This window comes from Chrysochloris asiatica, unplaced genomic scaffold (assembly GCF_000296735.1).
Source record: "Chrysochloris asiatica unplaced genomic scaffold, ChrAsi1.0 scaffold00044, whole genome shotgun sequence".
Classification (NCBI taxonomy): domain Eukaryota; kingdom Metazoa; phylum Chordata; class Mammalia; order Afrosoricida; family Chrysochloridae; genus Chrysochloris; species Chrysochloris asiatica.
Window position 1 is genome coordinate 16,245,697 of NW_006408562.1, and position 7,479 is coordinate 16,253,175.

At 40.8% G+C, this 7,479-nt stretch overlaps 1 pseudogene; it reads right to left on the reverse strand.

The window, feature by feature from the left end:
* Positions 1 to 5,780: 5,780 nt before the first annotated feature.
* LOC102816715 lies at positions 5,781 to 6,840 on the reverse strand (annotated as a pseudogene).
* Between the last annotated feature and the right edge of the window lie 639 nt (positions 6,841 to 7,479).

Consider the following 7,479-nt stretch of genomic DNA (forward strand, 5'->3'; position numbering starts at 1 on the left):
GTTCCGACTCGATGGCACCTGACAACAACAACAATGAAAGGAATGAAAGTAATCATGTAAAACCAAAGAAATGGCATCTAAAACCAAAACATTCAAACACACTATCAAATAAAGCAGTATCTTGGATTTAGGTTGGGCTGGGGATAAGGTCTTACTGACTCAGTCAAATTTTCTTATGTCACCTGAGGCTTGTCTATTTCTATTGATGCTATTTTCATCCTTACTCATAAAGTCCTGTACCATCCTCACAACTGTGGTTAGCATTGAGTCTATTGTTGCTGTCACTATGTCAATCTATCTCCTTGGAGACTTCCGCTGTTTTGCTGACCCTCTACTTTACCAAGCATGATGTCTTTTTCCAGGGACTGGGCCCTCCTGATAATATGTCCTAAGTATGAGAGACGAAGTCTGACCATAATGGCTTCTAAGGAACACTCTGGTCATATTTCTTCCAGCACAGACTTGTTTGCTCTTCTGGCAGCCCATGGTATCCTCAATATCCTTCTCCAACACCACAATCACATACATCAATTCTGCAGTCTTCCTCATTCATTTTTCAGCTTTCACATGCATATGTTGTTGTTGTTAGGTGCTGTTGAGTTTGTTCTGACTATAGCATCCCTGCTCGTGTGGCGCTATGTGTTAATGCACAGGACTGCAAACTCAGTTTGAACCACAAGGTTGGTGGGTCAAGTTCACCAGCCACTCCTTGGAAACCCTGTAAAGGATCACAACGGGTCAGAACCAATGCGACAGCACATAGCAACAACATGCACAACATACATATGAGAATATTGAAAATGCCATGACCTGGGTCCAGGTATAATTTAGCCCTCAAGTGGCATCTTTGCTCTTTAACACTTTACAGAAGTCTTTGGAAGCAGATTTGCCTAGTGCAATGCATTTGAATTTTTGGCTTCCATGAGCCAAAGGCTTCCATGAGCATTGATTGTGAAATGAAGAAAAATGGTGTCTTAAACAGCTTCAATCTTTTCTCCATTTATCATGATGTTAGTTATTGGTCCAATTGTGAGATTTTAATTTTCTTTGTATTGAAGGGCAATCCATACTGTAGTCTCTGATCTTCGTCAGTAAGTATTTCAAGTCCTCTTCATTTTCAGCAAGGAAGGTTGTGTCGTATGCATATTGCAGGTTGTTAATGAGTCTTCTCATCCTGGTGCCACGTTCTTTCTCATATAATCCAGTTTCTTGGATTATTTATTCTACATACAGATTGAATAAGTATGGTGAAAGGATACAATCCTGGCACACACTTTCCCTAATTTTAAATCATTCCATATTCCCTTGTTCTGTTAGAATAACTGCCTCTTGGTCTGTGTACAAGTTCCTCATGAGTACAATTAAGTGTTCTAGAATATTCATTCTTCAACAAGGTTATCCATAGTTTGCTATGACCCACATAGTCAAATGTCTCTGCATAGTCAATAAAGTACAAATAAATACCTTCTGGCACTCTCTGCTTTCAGCCAATATCCATCTGATGTCAGTAATGCTATCCCTAGTTTCACATTCTCTTCTGAATCTGACTTGAATTTCAGGCAGTCCCCTGTGAATATACTGTTGTAACTATTTTTGAATCATCTTCAGATAACTTTTACTTGTATATGATATTAATGATATTGATTGTTCAATGATTTTTGCATTCCATTGGGGCACAAATATGGATTTCTTCCAAAAACTTGGCCAGGTATCTGTCTTCCAGATTTCTTAGGACAGATAATTAAGGGCCTTCAGTGCTGCATTCGTTTGTTGAAACATTTCAATTTGTCAATTCCTGGAGGCTTGTTTTCCCCCAATGCCTCAGTGTAGCTTAGACTTCTTCCTTAGTTCACTAGAATATGTGTCTAGATATATGGGCCGGCTATGGTTAACTGAAGTGAAGTGTCACTATGAACCGGAACCGACTCAACAGCGCTTAACAACAACAATAGTTACTGAGGTCTTTTTTCAATGCATTATACTACAGATTATAGAAAATCTGAATGAATTAATTTTGAATATTTAAATCATTACAAAATATAAAAATAAGTAACTCATTGCCATTGAGCCAAGTCTGACCAATTTTAATTGTGAATTGAGTGATAGTTTACACGAGAGAATATCAGTTTTGCACTCAATCTATCGTATTTTGTTTCATTGCAATGATTACAATCCCCTCCATGCACCATTGCATAATAGTATTTGCCACTATTACCTTACTTTCTCTCTCTCTCTCTCTTTTTTTACGTACACAAAAACACTCAGGAATATGTAATCGTTTAAACAACCAAAGGGCATATTTTGCAAGCCAGCTTCCTGCCCACTAGCACACAGCCTTTCTCTTTCCATGAGTCTAGAGTCCTCAGTTGTTCAATCTCTCCACGTCATTCTGCCTCCATCTCTAGTGTCACTGCTTCTCTGGTTAGGGTCCCACGTTCCGCTTATGCTCTTCTCTCTTGATGGTTCTAGGATCCTCTGTTCCTGGACTATAAGATTAACTACTCCCCTCTTTTTTTTTTTACACAGCTTCTACCTTTACAGTTATGATGATAGCAATTAACCATGATGAAAATTACTCACCATTGAATCAAAAGAATCCCACTTTACCAAGTGTCTCCTTTCACCAGACCGGCCCATAGTGTTTTGAAGGCTGTAATCTTTATGAAAGCAGACTACCACATCTTTATCCCTTGGCTAATGGGTGTAATTGGCCATGTGTTTAGCCACTGCACCAACAGGGCTCCTATAAAAAGAAGTACATAATTTCATTGCATATACATTTTACTCAAAAACAAATTCTGAGCTCTAGTTAACTATATTTAGACTGAAATGTTTAGATGTGAAACCCACTGATGTTTTCAATTTAATTTAAACTGAATGATTCTAATAAAAGATTATGGCTGCAGAAAGGCATGGCTAGACAGGCATGTGAGAAAGCAAATATATTAAAATGTTAACGGCAGAATCTAGGTGGTGGGTATTAGGTCTCAGTAGTACAGTTCTTTTTACCTTTACAATAGGTTTGAAATGTTTTCAATAAAATTCTGGAAAATATTAATCCATAGACTAAAGAATTTATAGTATATGAAGTCAGAGTTTATATAAAAGAAGAATCCAGATATGTTTATATTATTGTTGGTGTTGTTAGGTGCCATTGCATCAGTTCCAACTCATAGCAACTCTACACAAAACAGAATGACACACTGCCTGATCCTGTACCATACTCACAACTGTTGCTGTTGACCCCATTGTTGTTGCCACTGCATCAATCCATCTTGTTGGGGTCTTCCTCTTTTTTTGTTGACCCTGCACTTTACCATGTGTTCTTTTTTACTTTTTATTGTGGATCGAGTGCAGGTTTACAGAGCAGATGATCAGTTTTGCATTCAACGAATCCTATCCTTTGCTTCATTACATGGTTGCAATCCCCTTCCGGGTACCAACAGTTAATAGCATTTACCTCTATTCACTTTAACCACTACGTTCCTCTCTGTCTCTCCCACCACCTCGTACGATGCTCTTTTAGAGGGATTGATCCCTCCTGACAACATATCCAAGAACAAGAGAGGAAGTCTCACTATTTGGTATAGTAAATATAAGATTGTCTGATTCAAAATGGCCAATATCTGTCCATTTCACTTCACTGCTGTTATTGTTGTCATGTGCCATTGAGTCACTTCTGAATCATAGTGACCTTATGCGCAACACAACAAAACATTGTCTGGTCCTGCACCATCCTCATAGTTGTTGTTTTGAGCTGCTGCCACTGTGTCAATCCATTTTATTGGTGGTCTTCCTTTGTTTGGCTGATCCTCTACTTTACCAAGAATGATGCCCTTCTCCAAGGACTGGTCTCTCCTGATCATGTCTGAAGTATGAGAGATGAAGTCTTGCCATGCTGGTTTCTAAGTAGTATTCTGGCTGTACTTCCTCCATGATAGATTTGCTTATTCTTCTGGCAATCCATTGTTCTTTTAATATTCTTCTCCAACACCATAATTCATATGTATCAATTCTTCTATGGTCCTCCTTATTCAATGCTCAATAGTTCACTAATGACTAAGACATTGATCTTTATGCATTCCATTTCATTTTTAACGACTTCCAATTTTCCTAGATTCATACTTTATACATTTTATCTTCTGATTATTCATGGATGTTTGCAGCTATTTCTTCTCATTTTGAATTGTGCCACATCAGCAAATGTCTCAAAAATTTTGTTCCATCCACATCATTAAAATCACTGTACTTTGAAAAATCAAAGAGCTCTGGTAGCATAGTGGTTACAAATAGGGCTGCGAACCTCCAGGTCAGCAGTTCGAAACTACCAGCTGTTCCGCGGGAGAAAGATGACACTCTCTGCTCCTGTAAAGATTTACAGCCTTGGAAACCCTGTACAGGGTCACTATGAGTCAGAACTGACTCTACAGCACATAACAACACAACAACAACAACTTTGAGAAGGCAGCTCTTACCCAGTCATATTTTGAGTGCCTTTCAATTTGAAGGGCTCATCTTCTGGCACTATATCTGACAAAGCTCCATTGCTGTTCATAAAGTTTTCAGTGGTTAACCATTCAGAAATGGTTTACCTCTCCTTCTTCCTAGTCTGTCTTAGTCTGGAAACTCCACTGAAACCTACCCACCATGGGTGATCCTGCTGGTATTTAAAATACCAGTGGCAGAGCTTTCGGCATCTCAGCAACACACTAGCCCCCAGAGTATGACCAACTGACAGACAAGTGGTGGGTACTTATATTATAGATCTCACATCAAGTGAAACTTACACATGTGCCCTGGTGTAATGCTGTGGGCTACCGAGAGAAACAGTGGCCGCAGAGGTGTTTCAGGGTAATGCATTAGATCACAAGGTCAGTTTGAGTTGCAAGGTTGGTGGTTCAAACCCACCAACCACTCCTCAGAAACCCTATACAGGGTCGCTATGGTTTGGCGCCATCTTGTTGACACTTAACAATAACAACACATGAAAATATAGAATATTCATGAGTGATTTGTAGGCTCGAACCACTGACTTTGTGGTTTGCAATCCAGTGCTTATCCTATGGATAAAATCTCAAACCCTTCACAGTTCTTGATAAGAAGTTGAATGTAAAATGGAGGCAAAGCTTCTTCTTCCTGTCTTGTCTTGAAACGATTTTTACAGAACCTATGTCACCTTCCTGGGAACATGGGCAGTATATCACACTGATTGAGCATGGAGACTTTGCACTTAGAGGTAGCTCTTAAACCCAAAACAAACTACAAACGACTGAGACAAGGATATGAACAAAAAATGGTTTATTTGTGAGATGATCCCGGAATCATTGTTAGGGACTGGGGAAGGAAGATAGCAAAACAGGGTACATGTGGTATCCGAAGTTTACTTGATAAGGCTTTTCTATCCAAAGTTGTCTTAATTCCCACCAAATGATTGGGTGGGACCATGCAAATAAGGTACACAGGAGCCACTAGGTTTAAGAGGAGCCACTCAGAAGCAGAACCAGAGGAACCCAGGGCCATCAAAAAGGAAGAGCATGAGTGAGGTGTGAGATCCTTACCGAGAGAAGTAATGGTGGCAGAAGCAACGGCCAAGCCTGTGACATGGAGCGACAGAACAACTTCCAGCATTAGGCCCATGGACTGAATAAACTGATTACCTACAGGCAGGAGACTGGCTTGCCAAATGTGCCCTTTGGGCACTCACAGACTGGCTAAAATAACTTTTTTTTTTTTTTGGTGTTCCCAGGTTTATTGAAAATATTACAGCATAGTGGAAAGATTCAAACGGCTCCACGTGGTGTTTTGAAATTCATCCCAACTGTGGGCTGAGTTACCTGCAGGTTGGACAGACTGCCAAAGTCCAAGAACTTCAGCATTTCCTTAGTGTCGGGATCTACTTCAACGATCTCCTGATCCAGGGCTGAAACCTCAGGAACATAATTATCTCTCCTCCTCTTGCAGCTTGATGGAGATACCTCTCACGGGGCCCCTCTGAATCCGCTTCATCAAATGAGTGACATATCCTGCTATCTCGTTGCGGAGCTTCTTGCTGGGAATAATGGCGATTTCCTTGCACACGCACTTGTTGGTGTGAAAGTCGTTGCCCAAGCGAGTGTAGTACTTCTCAATGATGACCCGGGCCGCCTTCTTCACAGTTTTCGTACGAACGTGGCCTATGCTGATGGGTCCCTGATAAAAGAGCTGGCTAAAAGAACTTTGTAGCACCAGAGCAAGGCTGACTCCAAGAGACCACAGAGCTGAGAGGCCTAAATTAATATGTCAGACAAGAGGTGTTCCTGAATGGAGAATTGCTGTGTCCTGAGCTTTTTGATCCGAATCGCACCCTGTTGACTTCCCTAATAAACCCCATAATTGTGAGTGTTGTTATGAGTTCCATTGAAATGAGTAATTGACCCCAGATGTAAAGCAGAGAGTACTGTGGGAAGGATGGTCAGATTACGGTAAAGAAGGTTGCAGAGTAGACACATGTCTGACCTCTGTCTGCTTCATCGGAATCATCTTTGGGCTGATTTTGAGTTTGATTCTCTTTCTCCCTTGTGAAGCCAGGAGAAGTCAGACATGGCTCCCACATGGTTTTTGCAGTAAATTTTCAAGTAAGATAAGACTGAGGGTAGTCACGTTGGGCGCAGCTTTGGAGCACTATAGGTTAATGTGTGGGACTGCAAAGTCGGTTTGAATGGCAAGGTTGGTGGTTCAAGCTCACCAGCCGCTCCTCGGAAACCCTAGACAAGGTCATTATGGGTCAGAAAAGACTGGATGGCACTTAACAAAAACAACAACAGTCAAGTTTAATCCTACCTGGAAACTCTTGGTACCCATTATACAGCAAGTGATTCAGAGTTATGCCCCTGAGGGATGAGAAAACTAGGGTATTTTATATCAACTGCCATGAGCCATTGTTTGACTGCTCCTGGGAGGAGGAGGGCACTAAATTTAGCTCTGGCTCTTTTGGACTATCATGCATATAGCGTAGAGTTGACTTTAGCTTCTCTAGGAAGCCCTCAGGTAAAAAGAGATAGGTACTGGCAGTTGAAGACAGGCTTGGGTGTGCACTTTGTTGATAAGGCCCAAAGAGCTAGAGTTGGCACACTAAGAGCCTTTGCTGCAGACACACTCCAGCAGTATTATTTTAGGAAGCTACTCAACCTGACTCCACCCAGGTTTTCTTACCTTAAAATGAGAATCATAATAGCATAAACTCTACAGCGTTACCAGGAGGATTAACGACCTCCATCCATATAAAGCACAAAGAATAAAGCATAGCACTTGATTGGTTTTTTGCTTTGTTTTGTTTATGTGCTGGGAAGTCAGTTCCAACTCATAGCCACACTGTATAGGGTTTCCCAGGAGTGGCTGCATGAGTTTAAAATAGGGACCTTGTGGTTCAAATTGACCTTGCAAACCAGTGCTTGTTTTACAAGCCTCACACGACTCCAGCCCTTGATTGTTGTTGTTGTT